Here is an 18160-nt window from a genome sequence, read left to right as displayed (position 1 = left end):
TACCTCTCACTCTCTATAACTCTACCTCTCAAATAAATAAAAAGAAGGAGGAAAAAGATAAAAGGGGGAAGGCATTCATTGCAGAGAGGGGTATTAGGCTAGGTATACAGTAACTGTACTCACTCCCTCTAAACTTCCACATGAACCATAAGGGGTGCAATATTTTCATACATGATACAGAAAGCTTTGCAAAAAATCCAAGGAGACATTCTAAAGAAGCATTCATAGCAGCTTCTCAAACACATGCCACAATAAAAGGAAATCATAAAATGATAGGGATGAAATTAAAATTAAAGTAATGGTATGTTTAACAAGAATATATGGTATTTTTGGCTCCCTGTTATGTTACTTTAAAAATGTAAAGGTATTCCACTTTCTGCTTTAAAAAAAAAAAAGCCATAACAGAGTCTGGAGTCATGACATGGCAGGTAAAGCAGACGCCTCTGACACCAGCATCCCATGTGGATGCCAGTTCCTGTCCAGGCTGTTCCACTTCCAATCCAGCTCCCTGCTAATAGCTTGGGCACAACAGTGGAAGATGGCCAAGTACTTGGGCCAAGTACCCACATGGGAGATGCGAATGAAGCTCCTAGCTCCTGCTTTGGCCCACCTCAGCCCCAGCCATTGAGGCAATCAAGGAAATGATTGAAAGACCTCTCTCTCTCTCTCTGTTCTCCCACTCTCTTTCAAATAAATAAATCAAATAAATAATAACAGCATGTTTTCATTAACAGTAAGTTGCTAAAGAGAAAAGAAAAGGAACTATTTCTCCGTGGAATTGAAAATGATATAGAATAATTCAATTCCATATATAATGTCAACTTGAATTTTTCTGTGGCAGATTGTGCAGACTGGCACGAGGCATTCCCTCTTTTCTTCTCTCTTTAGCATGGTCTGGCACATTTTCTTGCTACCCAAAATGGTTTCAATCCTCCAAATTTCAGCTGCCAAGAGCTGATGGCTTTCCCAGTTGCCCAATGCCATTTCCTAAGCCTTCAATGAAGACACTCCATCTTGTAGGATGGCAGGATACCAACACTGTTCTCTCAGATTCCACAGAAGTATTCGGCACACATTCTCTGAATGTTCGCCCATAAATCCTCATGTCAGCACTATTTTTAAACATCTTACAGTATCCATTTTATTATGACTTTGCCACCTCAGATGGTCATAAACAGTCCTGAATAAAGATGCTGCAATATCTCTGTGTAAGAATCAATTAGCCAGTATATGCTGTGTAAGATGAGGGACCATCTTCCGATAGTACAGAGACATACTCTGCCATATTACAACAATGTGGCATTGTAATAGCCTAGTTTACAAAGTCCCTAGTGACAATTCATGAAATAGTTTAGTCCTTCAACATGAAACATGATGGTCAAATTATTTGCCATAAAAATATAGCTGGGCACTTGAGAAAATATTACTAGTCAAAACTGGCCACCTAAGTGTAAGCTAAATTTTCAACCAAATGTTCATAGCAAAACTACTTGTTTATTTTATATCTTTAAAAGCAATGTTGAAAAGTGAAAGGATAAGACTTAATGCCACAGAGACTGTGCAGGTGTAGTGAAATTTTTGTATAAAATTGACACTATCATTAACCAGTGTGAATTTTGACTCCTTCACCTCTACTCCAACAACAGTGATGGGTCTTCAAGAATTAGTCCCCAACTTTCCCTAGGGAGGGCTTTGAATTCGTGGGACAATTTGCTTATTGGGCCTGGAGGAGATACCAACTTAGATCATGTGGACAAGTGATCTATGGCCATAGTCTCATTTGACCATACTTCTATCAACTGAGCTCACTCAAGTGTCCCTATTTGCTAAAAGTCAGTATTTGAAATTTAGTCAATAATTACTGAGTGACCCTAAAATTCCTGGTTTTAATATGATCATCATTGTAGATTAGGAGTCACTCATTCTAAAATTATATTAGCTTATGTACTCCAAATACATTTTAATCCAGTTGTAGTCACTGCCCTCCTAAGAATACATTATAATCTACTTACCTTTAAACAAATTATTGCCTACATTGCTGAAAGATGGAAAACATCTGAGGCTATTTTAATTTCACCTCCTCAGATTTATACCACAGGGTCATATACATACTGGATGCTCAACAAATGGAAAAATAATTGACAAAAGACACAAATTTCCAAGACTGATGAACTCAACAGAGAAATGATTCATATAGTTTTAGTGTATTGCTTACATGAATCCATAGGAATCCCCTATTTCATCATGCCAGGCACTATTCTGGAAGCTGTGTCAACTATAAAGACACGTTCTAGATTCCTTTGGCGCATTCAGTATGCAAATCCTCAAAATACTTGCATTCTGTAAAAAGCACTATGAAACAAACAAGGTACCAAGATAGAAACTAACAGGGGACAACTCACTTTTGATGAGGGGATCAAGAATGACCTCTCTGAGAGAGAGAGCCATGAGCTACAGGTTATAGTTTGAGAAGCTAGCCAAGATAGAGTTATAGTAGTCCAGACATAAGGTAAAGCATTTAAAAAGCCTTTAGGAGGCCAGCCTTTTGATGCAGCAGTTTAAACCATGGCCTGCAAAGCTGAAATCTCACATGAGCACCAGTTTGAGTTCTGGATGCTCCATTTCTGATCCAGTTCCCAGCTAATGCCCCCTGGGAAGGCAATGGAAGATGGCCCAAGTTCTTGGACCCCTCCAACCCTTGTGGGAGCTGTGGCTGGTGTTCTGCGCTCTTGGCTTCAGCCTGGCCCTGGTCCAGTCCTTGCCATTGCTACAATTTGGGGAGTGAACCAGCGAATGGAAGATCAGTCTCAGAGATGGCTCTGTTTCTCTCACTCTCTCCCTCTCTTTCTCTCCATCTTTCCTTCTATCTATACCTCTGCCTTTTAAATAAATTAGTACATATTTTTAAAAGGCTTTTGGGAGTGATATTGATAAAAGTGTTCTAGGTACTAAAAGATCAGTATGGCAAGAGCTCACAAATGAGAGGAAGGCGGGTTCTTCCCAGTGAGGTTGGAGAGACAGGACATACCACAAGACTGAACTGTATGTCAGAGGAAGGAACTTACCTTTATGGATAATCAGTATCAGTGCTTTTGTGAAATTGTAGCTGTGATTGCTTCTCAGCCTTTTGGCTAAGATCAAGTGTGAAATTGTAGCTATGAGTCAATGAAACTGTTTTTTAATATTTATTTATTTATTTAAAAGGCAGAGTTACAGAGGGAGAGCAAAAGACAGAGAAAGAAATCTTCCATCTGTTGATTCACTCCCCAGATGGCCACAACCACTGGAGCTGGGCCAGTTCAAAGCCAGGAGCCACATGGGTGCCAGGTGCATGACCAGGGAGCTGGATCAGAAATGGAGCACATGGAAGTAGAACTAGCACTCATGTGGGATACTGGCAACGCAGGCGGCAGCTTAACCTGCTGTGCCACAACCCTGGCCCCCAATGAATATTTTTCAAAGAAGACACAATGATGTTGGTCTTCATGGAAAGTGAATTGCAAGAGAACAAATTATGGAAGCAGAGAGACTAATGTAAAGGTTGTAATCATGGTTCAAGGTAAATTGTGATGGCAACCTGAATTAACTTGATGGTATTCTAGATATAGAAAGGAGGGTAAAAGAGATATACTTGAGCAGTATGATTAAATAGATACCCATTTAACAGATAGTATTGATTTATTTGTATAGGGGATGGATAGGGAAAATAGGGTCATGAAAAAGAAAAGGTAATCAAAGGATACTTCAAGACTTGGGAATGACGGAGAAATTTATTCAGATATGGAGGTTAGTGGAAAGCCTCTGCAGCAGTTACAGGGAAAATCAAAAGTTGTTTCCATTATGACGTCTAGAATGATTCATTCAAGTAAATAAGTTTTAAACTATTTTTGAGGTCATGACTTCTCTTAGGCACGTATTGTATGACTCCTTCTAGCATTTTACAGTCTTTTGCATATCTAATAGGAACAGAAATCAGCTAAATACACAAAATTCTGTTTTTCCCCTGCTGCAGAAAATGTTGATGATATTAAATAAGGTGAATAGACTCCACTGATTCTGCTTCTGAATTCCTTACATTTTCATTGTTGCCAAAACTTAGTTCAGCAACAGGTAGCAAAAGCACAGAGCATTACCACAGGAGGACTCCCATAATTACCTGCAGCTCCTAGGGGATGTAAATACAGAGACACAGGGATGCTTTCGGCAGAGAGCCAGATCTAACTCATCTTTATTCTGTAAAAGCATCAGGTAGCCTGTGAGCCCAGCTCTGCACCATGGAAATCACACATACACCCAGCTTAAGTGAAGATATGCCACCTGTGTTCCATGAGTGCACAATGGTTTACTTCTAAGATAACCCCCCCCTTTAAACACCCACAACATTAAAAACAAATTTCTCTTAAGCAAAACTATTATCAGTTGCCTAAATATAGGGTCTAAATATAGGTTATAAATATAGGTCCAAGACATCAAACACTACATTTTATCTAGCATTTGGTTGTGAATGAGCTAGCCTTACAATCATGAAAACTATGTAGAATCAGATAAAATTGACTTTCAATTAAGTAGCAAATTTTAAAAATGTGATGGTAAATGTTAAGAAGGTGAATTCTATTTTAAATATTAAAACTAATGTGTAAAGAATTGAAGACTTCGATGGAATGAACAATTTAATGACTGGATTTGGTTTGCAGATTATATATAAACAAGTGTCACTGATATTAAAGGAAAAAATCATGAAAATATATTTTATATTACCCAAGAAAAAAATACCTTTCTCCAGTCACAGAGAAGAAGTAGGTAAGAACATTAACTACATTTCTGAAAAGACCTGAACTTCCCAACAATTGATTTCATACTCAGTAACTGGAATTCGATATTGAAAAAAAATTAAACCCTTTCTGATTTGATCTTTGCCTTACCTGAATGAGTTTTTTAAAATCTCCTCTAAGCTTTTCTCATGAAAATAACCCTTCACTCTAGAGGAGACATAATTTACTAGGAACGTCACAACTTTAAAAACATTTATAATAATGAATAAAGTGTTTACTATAATCAGAAAAACTGACAAAGTTTCTGGTTTGGTAATCTTGTTTTGATCTTTTGTCTTAAGGTAAGGAATGGAAATATTTGCTTTTGTTTTTTTCTGAAAGTAAATGACAATTTTCGGTTAAGTCGATAACAAAGCAAAATAACTCTGATTTCACTATAAGGTGCTTATTCTCTTGGAAAAAAAAAGAAAAGAAAAGAAAAGAAAAGAAAAGAAAAGAAAAGAAAAGAAAAGAAAGAAACGACTGAGCTGAGAAACCAGGGCTAAGCTATCTTGCCAATCTTTGGCGATTGCGGGCTCCTAAGGGGTGCGGCGCTCCTTCCATCGCCCACAGGTAGTAAGAGCCGGGCTGGTTCTGCACGCTCAGCTTTGGAGAGGGAAAATAAAGCACATGCATTTTACTTCGAAAGACCACGAACTTCCCTGGTACTGAAACCCATTTAACAAGTCTGCTACCATAGAAGGAAAGAGATATAAAGACAGTTAACCTTCAGGTATCGCTCGCTTTGCTTTCCACATTTCCAGAACCGGGCAGCAAGCCTACACTGTCAAAACCGGCACAGGAGTAGCCTTGCTTTTGAAACAGTGGCTTTCCCAGCTCCTCCAGCGAGGACCCCTCCGCCAAGCTTCTCCCCTGTTTCTGCTTTCCAGGTGGCGTAGTACAGAGTCAACCAAAATCAAGAGACGGAAAAATGGACACAGGTGGGTGTGGCGGTTAGGGCTAACACCGGCGAGAATGGAGGCTTCCCTCCCCGCCACACCAGAGGAGCAAGAGAAAAGGCACTTACTTGTGACCTTGTCCGCCAACTGTGCCCACCCAATGTACCTGCAGACTCTGGCCCAAGGGGAGGGCGCGGGCTTCGGGGACCCCTTCCTCGCTCCGGGCCTCTCGGCTGCCGCTGCCGCCTCCTCCTTCTCTGGGCTCCTGTTGCTCCGCGGGTGCCTGCCGCTACCGGCCGCCGGTCCCCAGGATTGCCCAGCGGAGCCGGCGGAATTGGGAAGACGGGCGCTGCCCGAAGGCTGGTGAGGGCCTGCACTGAGCCTGCGCCCCTCCCTCCAGGGCGCGCCCCGGGGAAGCAGCGGCGCCGCTCTTTCTCCTCCACCCCGCCCTCGGCGCCCGGGTCCCCGCCCCTCGCTCGCTCCTTCCACTCTTGCTCCCTGCAGGCGGCTCAGGGCGGGGATCAGCGAGGGGCGCGTGGCGGCGATGCTGCAGTCTCTCCACGGTGCGCTAGTAGGGGGCGGAGGCGCGGGGTCGCACGACCCCAGCTGCGGCCACCTCCCTGGGTGGGGCTGCTTGCGTGCACGCGCGGGTGTGTGTCTTGCAGGCAGGCGAGCCTCGCCTTTACCAACCCCGCCCCCATCATCCCCTTCCTCCTTTCCTGCTCAGCAGAATCTGCTGGCTTTTCCGAGAAGCCACTTAGTATGCCTTAATGGGGGTGGCGGAAGAAAAACTCCGGGACGGAGGAGGTGGGGACCGATGGCAAAGGCCTGGGGCTGGGGGAATGGGAGGGGAGCCAGCCTGGCGACGGGCTCCTGAGGATTAGAGGATGGGAATTGCTTTCCTCCCCAGGGCTTAACCCACGGAGAGCAGGGCTGTGGCGCTCAAGACCTGTCTCTAGGCTGTGATTTTTTTCCCCTTTTCTTTTTAATAATGGATGTGGTCGCAGAGCCTTCCAGGCAGGCCAAGCATGCATTTTCTTTTGCAGGTTGAGGGAGGAGGCCGAAGTTGTCAGGTGGGATGGGAGAGCTGCTTTTTCCAGACTTGGGATCCGCTCCTCTGGAGGCACCCTCAATCATGTGGGCTCAGAATTTCAGAGCTGGACCACCTTGAAAAGGAATTCTTTTTTGTCTATGTGTGCGTGTGTTGTGGCAGAAGGGGGAGGGAGGGGCGTGCATGTGTTTTCTACAGCAGCCTTGGAGAAAGAGCAATGAAAACAGGATTGAATTATCTTTCTCAAGAAGAGACAGGAAATTTCCACCAAGGGATGACAGTTCCAGGGTGGATTTCAAGATTCAGGCCTCACAAAACAGCAGATGGCTTTGCAAAATAAACACTAGTGATGGACATTTGCAGCTATATTATTTGTTTGCACATAGACAGGACGCTTAGTGGAATATTAAGCCCCAGGGTCTACTCTTCCCTGCTGGTTTCTGAGCTTCTGAGGTTTTTCCTTGGGGCTTTGGATATTAAGTTCTTGACTTGTAGGATGCAGTGTTGAAGGAAGGAAACTTTTTCAGTTTCTGAAGATCTCCATTGGAAGTGAAGTGGGTCACTTGAGGATTTTTTTTTTAATTTATTTATTTATTTTATTTTTTAAAGATTTATTTTATTTATTTGAAAGACAGAGTTAGAGAGAGAGAGAGAGAGAGAGAGAGGTCTTCCATCTGCTGGTCCACTCCCCCAGATGGCCTCAAGGGCCAGAGCTGTGCCCATCTGAAGCCAGGAGCCAGGAGCTTCTTCCAGGTCTCCCACATGGGTGCAGGGGCCCAAGGACGTGGGCCATCTTCTACTGCTATCCCAGGCCATAGCAGAGAGCTGGATTGGAAGAGGAGCAGCCAGGACTCCAATCAGCACCAATGTGGGATGCCAGCACTTCAGGCCAGGGCTTTAACCCGCTGCACCACAGCGCCAGCCCCTTGAGGATTTTTTAAATTCATTTATTTGTATTCAGTTAAGAGGCAGAGCCCTCCTCCTCACCCAGTAGGTCTTCATTTACTGGTTTACTCCCCAAATGTCCTCAATAGCAAGTCTTGGTCCAGGTCAAAGACAGAAAGCCAGGTACTCAATCTGGATCCTTCATAGGGGTGGCAGGAGCCCAAGTACATGAGCAACCATCTGCTGCCTTCCAGGGTGCAAATCAGCAGGAAGCTGCATTGGAAGGAGAACAGGGGCTCAAATCGAGGATGTGGACTTCCTAAGCCAGGGTTTAACCTGCTGCACCACATCTGCCCCTCTTGGGGATAATTCTTTGTCATATCCTGGGCAAGTCACTTTCCCTTCCCTAACTAGAGGCAGATATAGGAAGAAGAGTTCAATTATATGGGAATGGCAGCCTTTTAATTACATGGAATCAATGCCACATTCTTTTTGTTAAGGACTATTTTTTTTAAGATTTTATTTATCTTTGTATTTATTTGAGAGGTAGAGTTACAAACAGTGAGAAGGAGAGATAGAAAGGTCTTCCATCCACTGGTTCACTCCCCAAATGGCCACAACAGCTGGAGCTGAGCCATTCTGAAACCAAGAGCCAGGAGCTTCTTCTGGGTCTCCCATGCGGGTGCAGGAGCCCAAGTGCTTAGGCCATCATCTACTGCTTTCCCAGACCATATCAGAGAGCTAAATTGGAAGAGGAGCATCTGGGACTAGAAACGGTGCTGAACGATAGAACCAGTCCCTGTGCTATATTGAATTTATTGGTTGTATTGAGCAGACCTTGTTTCTGCATGAAACTAGTTGCAAAACCCACTATTTTGGAAATAAAAATGTATTTTGACATATATAAATAAAATGAGTAAAACTATTTTAAATGTGTGAACTTTAAAAAAAAAGTAACTTTATGATTACAGAAAAATTGCCTGGAAGACAGAGACTTCCCACAGCTTTGCTGACCCTATGTGTCAATATCTTCCTCCAACTTTTGTACAATTAGTGAACCTACACCATCACATCTTTAACAGGTCCATAGTTCACATTAGGGTTTCCTCTCGGTGGCCTACATTCCATGGGTTTCCACGAATATATAACACTAAATACCCACTGTCATAGTATTGGACAGGTCGTTTCACTGCCCTAAATGTCCTCTGTGCTCTGCCTAGTCCTCCCCTCTCCCGGGCCACTGAGTCATTGACCTGTCTACTGGCACATGGTTTTTCCTTTTCCAGAGTGTCCTATACATGGAATAATGCAGACTTTTCAAATTGACTTCTTTCAATTAATACTGTACATTTCAGTTTTATTCATGTCTTTTCATGGCTGGAGTATTCATTGAGCACTGAATACTATTCCATTGTCTGGATGTACCACAGTTCATTCATCTACTGAAAGAACATCTTAGCTTCTTCCAAGTTGTGACAGCTATGAATAAAGCCTTTACATATTGGTGTGCAAGTTTGTGTGTGGATATCAGATTTCAACTCCCTTGAGTGGTCATTGAGAAGCACATTTGTACATCCTGTTACAAGTACACTCAGTTTAGTAAGAAACTGCCAAACTATCTTCCAGAATGCCTGGACCATTTTGGATTCCCCTTGGCAAAGAACAAGAGCTCCTGTTGCTCCCCATTTTTGTCATCCTTTGGTGTTGTCAGTATTCTGAATTTTTTCTTTTCTTATATTAAGATAGCATAGTGTCTCACACGTATTATTCATGCTATAGATGTTTTAATTTTCATTTCCTTGCTGACGAGTGGTGTACAGCATCATTTTGTATGCTTATCTGCAACCTGTACATCTTTGGTAAAGTGGTAAGGCCATTGACTCACTTTTTAATTGGGCTGCTTGTTTTCTGGTTGAGATTTGTTTTTTAAAGATTTATTTATTTATTTACTTGAAAGAGTTACACAGAGAAAGAAGGAGAGGCAGAGAGAGAGAGAGAGAGAGGTCTTCCATCCGCTGGTTCACTCCCTCATTGGCCGCAACAGCTGGAGCTATGCCAATCCGAAGCCAGGAGCCAGGAGCTTCTCCCAGATATCCCACTCAGGTGCAGGGACCCAAGGACTTGGGCCATCTTCTACTGCTTTCCCAGGCCATAGCAGAGAGCTGGATCAGAAGTGGAGCAGCTGGGACTCAAACCAGTGCCCATATAGGATGCCAGTATTGCAGGTAGCAGCTTTACCTGCCACACCACAGCGCCAGCCCCTCTGGTTGAGTTTTAAGAGTTACTTGTATATTTTGGATAACAGTCCATTACTAAGCATACCTTTTAGAAATATTTCTTCCAGGTTATATATTGCCTTTTATTTTTCATGATCTTTTATTTCTCAGAGCAGACTGTTTTACTTATAATTCATTCAAGCTTATCAGTGGTATCTAATGACTCATAAACATGTTTAATTCTTCTAGGTTTTCTTCTGTGTTCCAGGAGTTTTAAAATGTGGAATTTTAAAAATTTAGGGCTACACCTTATTTTGAGATAATTTTGATAATCATTTTCTTGGTTTTTACTGCCCCTTTCTGATGCACAGTAACTGAGAAGTCAAATGGGCCACATCAACTATGTCTCATACAGCTATCTAACATCTCCATTCTATTAGGGAATAATCTATATAACATTTAGAACAATGAGAACTCATAGGATTATTAATCTGTATTATTTTCCCATAAGAGAGTAGATTTACCATAAGATCATAAAGACTGTAAATGATGGGGCCGGCGCTGTGGCTCAGCAGGTTAACGCCCTGGCCTGAAGTGCCAGCATCCCATATGGATGCCAGTTCAAGTCCGGGCTGCTCCACTTCCGACCCAGCTTGCTGCTACGGCCTGGGAAAGCAGTAGAAGATGGCCCAGGAGCTTGGGCACCTGCACCCACGTGGAAGACCCCAAGAGGCTCCTGGCTTCGGATCAGCGCAGCTCCAGCCATTGAGGCCAATTGGGGAATGAACCTTCGGATAGAAGACCTCTCTCTCTCTCTGCCTCTCCTCTCTCTGTGTAACTCTGACTTACAAATAAATAAATAAAAATCTTAAAAAAATGACTGTAAATGATTAGGACAAATAAAAAAAGATTGAAGTCTCCAGAATTATAAATATAGTAAACACATATTTGATTAACAAATCTGTAACGTTCAAAGCTTTTAAAGAAATGACATCAAGAACTAACAAATTTATTTTAGAATGTAGAGTGAATTAATTGTATTTGTTATTCCTCATGATGATTCAAAAATAAGGGAGAAATACTGAAGATTGAAAATGAATTTGTAGATGGTGGCACTACATGGAATTGTTACAGGAAATTAGAATTACTGTTGATGGTTAATACTATATGGCACTACTCATAATATCACTTTAGGTAGTAATATGATATTGAATTGTATATTTCAGTGTTTTTATGATATATAACAATTTTAATATTCATATTAATTTAATATTAATACCTTTAGTGGACAGAAAAGTACTGCTTACCTGTGGGTTCAAGGGGAATTTTATGTCTCTGCATATCATTAAGATGATATAAGATAGATATAGATAATCTATCTTTATTATATCTAGTATATACTTATATCTGTAGCTCTCTAGTATATTTATATTTATATATATATATATACAGGATGTAATGTATTATGTCTAAGTATTGTTTATAGGTAGATTCTACCCTAAGCATCTACTATATCTACATATTATATGATCTCTTCCTATATAATATATATTATTTATATACAGTTATATATAATACTAGTTATCTATTATATCTATATATTATTATCTAATCCATCTATATAGATGTATACAAACATATTCCACCCTAAACACCTATTCACAAGTGTATAATATTCTCAATACACCTAGGTTCTTTTCAGAGATCTGCAAAAATAAAATCTTCTTTAAATTTTTTTCAAAGATTTATTAATGTATTGGAAACGTAGAGTTATGCAGAGAGGGCGAGAGAAAGAGAGAGAGATCTTCCATCTGCTGGTTCACTCCTCAAATGGCTGCAATAGCCAGGGCTGGGTCAGGTTGAAGCCAGGAGCCCAGAGCTTCTTCTGCATCTCCCAAGTGGATGTTGGGGCCCAACTACTTGGTCTATCCTCCACTGCTTTCCCAGGTACATTAGCAAGAAGCTGTAACAGAAGTGGAGCAGCTGGATCTCAAACCGATACCCTTATGGGATGCTGATGTCACAGGCATAGACTCTGCCTGCCTCACAACACCACCAGCCCCACCAAAATAAAATTTTAGTCTGTCTGAGGGATCCCTTGTCGGATTTTGCATATTAGCTCATTTACAAAATATAATGCATGTTATTCATTATGTTCTCATTTTTTTTCTTTTTCTTACATGTATTGGCCCTTCACCTATTTATGTTCTGTGCCAGTCTCAGTCTCCAGAACATTTTGTAACATGTTCTTTTTATTACTCTGCATATTTATTGCTCTTTTGCCAGTTCTAGGATTTTTCTGACAGATTTTGATTATTTTCTAATTAAATGAGATTAGAAAAATGCATTCACCTTCTAATATTTGCTTACATGAAAATAGTGCAACTTAAGAAAGAATAATTATGCCATTGTGAAAATGAAAGAATAGAACTACAGTTTTTTTGTGTGTATACCTAGATAAAAAGTAATGTTAAAAAATAGTTTCAATGTGGGGATAAAAATATAACAAGGCGCAATACACAATGGTTATCAGACAAGAATGGAGCGATAAAATGGACAAATTGCACATACTGAAGAAATAGGAATACCAGCTTCCTAAATGTATCACCATCACTTTTGCTGGTTTAATTTGATGGAATCTATCTTTTTTTCCCAGTACACTCATGTGAAGAAGAATAAACATTTTACGTTGGTTGTAGTAGGTGCTTGGTAAGTATATTGATTGATTAATTATTCATAAAACAGTCTTCCCACAGGGTCGAACAACCCATTGATGAGTGTTTTACCAGAACAGTGTTTTTGCTGATAATCTGCTTTCTGTGGAGCACTTTTTGATCAAAACTGCTGTTATCAACACCTCCTTTTTGAAGAAACCATAAACTAGAAGGGAGAAAACTACAAGAAACATCAGTTTTTAGAGCTTGGGCAATATGATAAGTTAGACTGAGAAAACAAGGGTGAGCCCATGAAAACCCAATTTAATACATGAAGGTAGTTTCCAGCCCAACAGTCAGAAAAGGGGAAACTGGAAACACCCTAGCCTTCTGAGTTTAGAAGACAGAAACGAGTTCGAGAGGCTGAGGCAGCTGGAATCTGTGAGACAGAATACCAGAGAGAAGGGAACTGGACGGAGACTAATCAAGAGCTGTAGCAGAGGACCCTTGAGCTTTTGGTTGATACTTACCTACAGTGTTTGAGGACAAAAATATCAACAGCCAAAGAAAGAATAAATGCTAAGAATCAGATTTAAAAGTTCCAAGACCTCACACAGGACTAGGAATAATTTGGGATCTCTCTAATCAAGTAGGAAAATCCTCTGAACAAATGCATAGATACTCAAAGTCCTTAGAAAGGCACTGGTCTTAGTAGCAGAACTAAATTAGCTGTAGACAGAAGTTACTCTGGATTTACTCTAACAATGCTTTAAAGCAAGGCTTAAGAGCTTCCACCTGGTTTTAATTTATTGGATTAGGGCCAGAATAAAATCCAACACCTTTTATATGACCTAACAACGTAACATTCACATTGGCTGACACTTAATTAAGAAAAAAAAATGCAGGATGAAAAGGAGGTAAACTTGAGCCAAAGAAAAGACCCAGAAATGGCCAAAATGATGGAATTAACAAATTAGAACATCGAATTCCGTAGGCATCCTCTATTTACTCAAGACAGTAAAGTCTAAACCTGGTGAAAAAAAAAAAAAGAGAGAAGCTACAAAAACACTAAAATAGGACATCTGAATGTGAGAAATACAATATGAGAAATGAAAATTCACTGTTGATAAAAGTGACATTTGCTTGAAATTGTCTGAGGGAACTTCAAATCTTCATAGAAAATAAAATTAAATACTTCTATGGATGCAGCACTACTTCTTATTTCTTTAATTTTTTGAAGTGTTCAGTAAAACATTTTGCTTTTTTTGGACATAACACAGTGATCTCCAAAATTTCATAGTCATGCCTTTTTTTCTACTCTTATAATTAAATCATATGTGCGTATTAATCTCCAAATTTCCTTAAAACTTTTTAGTGCAAATAAAAATTGATAATTTAAGTTTTTAAAATGCCAGAATGATTCTTAAAAAATGAAAAGATCTATTTATTTATTTAGAAGAGTTACAGAGAAAAAAGGAGAGAGACAGAGAGAGACAGAGAGAGAGAGAGAGATCTTCCAACTATTGGTTCACTCTCCAAATGGCCACAATAGCCAGAGCTGGGCCTGTCTGAATTAGGGAGCCAGGAGCTTCCTCTGGGTCTCCCATGTAGGTGCTAGGCTGAAATCACTTGGGCCATCCTCTGCTGCTTTCTCAGGTGCATTAACAGGAAGCTAGATTGAAATGGAGCAGCCAGGACTCAAATCATTGCCCATGTGGGATGCCATTACTGAAGCCAGTGGCTTTACCCAATATACCACAGCACCAGTCTGGGTAATTTTGTCTTATGATACACATTAGGAAAAATGATCAAATGAAACTTATTTGAATAGAAGCCACAGAATCAAATTTGGAGTTAGCTACAGCACTGGATAATGACTGTTTTCTTCAGAGATGTCCAAATACAAGTTCTTGCACACTGCACTCAGTGGACACTTTGTATATACTATTCCTTTGCATACATAATACTCAAATTCTGGTTCCTCCTCCCTCTTTCATTTCTTGATAACACTACATCTACTGCCACCTGGTGTTCAAAATAAGTAGACTGGTTTCCAACGTCATCCAAAACCCCTTTTTATGGCTTCTTTACATCAGATAAGTTAGGGGAAACTTTTCTGGTGTTCAGACTTCAGATTATTTTTTAAAGAGAAATATAGGGCTTTCATATTGTGTTTATTTTAAAATTTTTCACCAATGTATTTTTTTTCACGATTTTTTTTTTATTTAAAAGGTAGGAATGGAGGAGTGGTGAGAGAAGGGAGTAGAGAGAGAACAAATGAGAGAGTGCATGTCCACCCACTGATTCACTCAGAGCTAGCTCAGGTTAAAGCTAGGAGTTGAGAACTCAAATCTAGGTCTCCCATGTGACAGCAATGACTCAATTACTTGAGCTACTACTGCTGCTTCGGGGGTGCACATTGGCAGAAGGCTGGGATCCGAAACAGAACCAAAACTTGAACCCAGGCGAGGAGACTCAAACCCAGACATTTGATATGGGATGCAGGCATCCCAAGTAGGATCTCAACCACTGCCAAACACCCTCCCAGCTCTACCTTTAAATGAGCCAAGGACAATGACTTCTGACTGTTTATGAGAGTAGTTTTTAAGGAGGACCATTCAGTTAGTAAATTTCACAGGTCTTATTTGAATATTTTTCTTTTTATTATTATTATTATTATTTTTTGACAGGCAGAGTGGACAGTGAGAGAGAGACAGAGAGAAAGTTCTTCCTTTTTGCCTGCCGTTGGTTCACCCTCCAATGGCCGCCATGGCCGGCGCGCTACGGCCAGTGCATCACGCTGATCCGAAGCCAGGAGCCAGGTGCTTCTCCTGGTCTCCCATGCGGGTGCAGGGCCAAGCACTTGGGCCATCCTCCACTGCACTCCTGGGCCATAGCAGAGAGCTGGCCTGGAAGAGGGGCAACCGGGACAGAATCTGGTGTGCTGGCGCCACAAGGCGGAGGATTAACCTAGTGAGCCGTGGCGCCCACCCCTTTTTATTATTTTTAAGACATTTTCAACAGTTTGAAATTATGTTGTTCAAGTTTTTCTTTGCCTACTTGTGATTTTTATCTCATAAATATTCATTTAACTTAATGTTGAGGGAGGTACGTTTAATACAGAAAAGCCTTTCTTGAATCACATAATTTCATGTTATATTATTCCCTGATTTGAAATATGGGAAAAGAAAAAATATGCATGTCAGAAACATGGAAGAGAGCCAAGTACTTGATTCATCACCTGCTGCCTACTGGGTGCAAATAAATAGGAAGTAGAATTGAAAGCTGAACCAGAATTTGACCATGGAACTCTGATATGAGATGAGAGCACCCTAAATGACATCTTCACCTCTAGGCTGAACACCTACTCTGTAGTTTCCTTTCTTTTCCTTTCTTTTATGATGTGCAAGTTTTTAAACTTGGTTTCTCAAAGAAAAATTTTTTAAGATTTGTTTATTTATTTGAAAGACAGAGCCCCAAAGAGAGAGGGAGAGACAAACAGAGAGAGAGAGAGAGAGAGAGGCCACAATGGCCAGAGCTGAGCTAATCTGAGCCAGGAGCCAGGAGCTTCATCCAATCTCCACATGGTTGCAGGGGCCCAAGGACATGGGTCAGCCTCCACTGCTTACCCAGGCCATAGCAGAGAGCTAGATTGGAAGTGGAGCAGCCGGGACTCGAACCAGCACTCACATGGGGCACTGGTGCTACAGATGGCAGCTATGCCACAGTACTGGGCCCTCAAATAAAATTTGCATGAATATATATTAATCTCTTCTGTTACAATAAATATAAATTGTAGGAAATTCAAGGTAGGATTGGTTAGAGGTACCGGTAGAAGTACTGGTTAGACAGGTAACCAAAGAGTACAACAGGGCCTATAGAACAGAAGCATTGTTCTTTTTTTTTTTTTTTTCTTTTCCACAGGCAGAGTTAGACAGTGAGAGAGAGACAGAGAGAAAGGTCTTCCTTTTCCGTTGGTTCACCCCCAAATGGCCGCTACAGTGGGCGCACTGTGCCAATCCAAAGCCAGGAGCCAGGTGCTTCCTCCTGGTCTTCCATGCAGGTGCAGGGCCCAAGCCTTGGGCCTTCCTCCACTGCCTTCCCGGGCCACAGCAGAGAGCTGGACTGGAAGAGGAGCAACCGGGTCAGAATCTGGTGCTCCAACAGGGACTAGAACCGGGGGTGCCGGCACCGCAGGTGGAGGGTTAGCTTAGTGAGCCGCAGCGCCGGCAAACAGAAGCGTTGTTGCAGGAGAGTTGAGGGAAGATGCAGGAGAGTTGAGGGAAGATAGATGACAGTACCCCTGGAGGAGTCATGCTGTTCAGAAGAGGTAGGCCTATGGCTCTTCAGGAAAGCCTCTAGCCAGGACCTTGGTTTTCTTCTAGAGCTTGAGCCGGTCTTAAAAGCACATTGATTATTGCTGAGTTTAGCAAGGCTTTGAATGGTCCCTCATCATTTTCTAAACAGACATCAGACATGAACTACCCCTGATTTCTCCTCTTACTTCTCCTGCTTTCAGTAGTTTCTGCTCTTGAAAGAGAGGAGAAACAAAGAAAATAAGTAAATGCAGAGAGTGCAAGGCATCTGACATAATGTTTGTATTTTTTTTTTGCTGAAATGAAAACATTTAATACCAAGTATGTTGTTGGACAACATTGTGTCTTTGTTTCTGAATCAGATTTGCAAATCTTGTGTTCATAAATAATAATAAAAAATTCTAGTAGTGTTGAAAAAAGCAGAAGAGATAAATAACAAATGTCCAGGATTCAGGGGTTCCTGGAAAGGTGGGAGTGGTTTGTATTATCTAAGTTAAGGAGAAAAGAAAGAAACATAGAACAACCTTAATTTTTGCTGAGTTAACTTGCCTGCTCCCTCCTCCCCTCCCATCCACCTTCTCTCCCTCTCTTTTTTCCTTGCCCTCAAAGATTTACACAAAAACCTTCCATATTTATCTGCTTTTTTCACTATCTAAGCTCGAATGGTGTAAACTCTAATTTAGGCTGCAGAAATCATCTTCATGCTGCAGTGTCAGCCTGCAGCTTTATAATCTTTAACCACTCTCCTGTTTAACGAGATCAAAGTGGAATTCTATAACATATACGTTGTGGTCTCTGGCTTGCAGGTCATTGCTCTTGCACTTTCCTGAAGTGGAGTACTCTGCCTTAGAACCTGTGCTCTATCTGTCTTCTTGCAGATCTTAGATATCACATTTTCTAAAATGTGTTTGATCTGCCTCGCATGGATTAGATTCCCTTCCTCCATGCTCCCATTATGCCCCAAACTTTTGCTTATCAAAACTAGTGTCGAGGCTGGCGCTGTGGCTCACTTGGTTAATCCTCCGCCTGTGGCGCCGGCAAACCATATGGACGCTGGGTTCTAGTGCCGGTTGTTCCTCTTCCAGTCCAGCTCTCTGCTGTGGCCAGGGAGGGCAGTGGAGGATGATCCAGGTGCTTGGGCACCTGCACCCGTGTGGGAGACCAGGAGGAAGCACCTGGCTCTTGGTTTCAGATTGGCGTAGCTCTGGCCATAGCAGCCATTTTGAGGGTGAACCAATGACAAAAGGAAGACCTTTCTCTCTGTCTCTATGTCAAATAAATTAAAAAAAAAAGAAAAAGAAAATTAATATCACATTTTATTGTAATTG

At 41.3% G+C, this 18160-nt stretch overlaps 1 protein-coding gene across 2 annotated transcripts in view; it reads right to left on the bottom strand.

Moving 5' to 3' along the window:
• The window catches only part of SCN9A (sodium voltage-gated channel alpha subunit 9), a 185675-nt gene extending 179339 nt beyond the window's left edge, over positions 1-6336 (bottom strand). Inside the window, exon 1 of one of the 2 annotated variants that reach the window (XM_070069809.2) lies at positions 5839-6336. The gene's annotated coding sequence lies outside the window, so the exon portion shown is untranslated. The remainder of the gene's footprint in view (positions 1-5838) is intronic. The other variant, NM_001082358.2, reaches the window with a different exon arrangement.
• Between the last annotated feature and the right edge of the window lie 11824 nt (positions 6337-18160).

The sequence above is a fragment of the Oryctolagus cuniculus genome, chromosome 3 (assembly GCF_051225735.1).
Source record: "Oryctolagus cuniculus isolate XC-2025 breed Fujian yellow rabbit chromosome 3, ASM5122573v1, whole genome shotgun sequence".
Taxonomy (NCBI): Eukaryota; Metazoa; Chordata; class Mammalia; order Lagomorpha; family Leporidae; genus Oryctolagus; species Oryctolagus cuniculus.
This window is presented reverse-complemented; position numbering and strand designations above follow the sequence as displayed.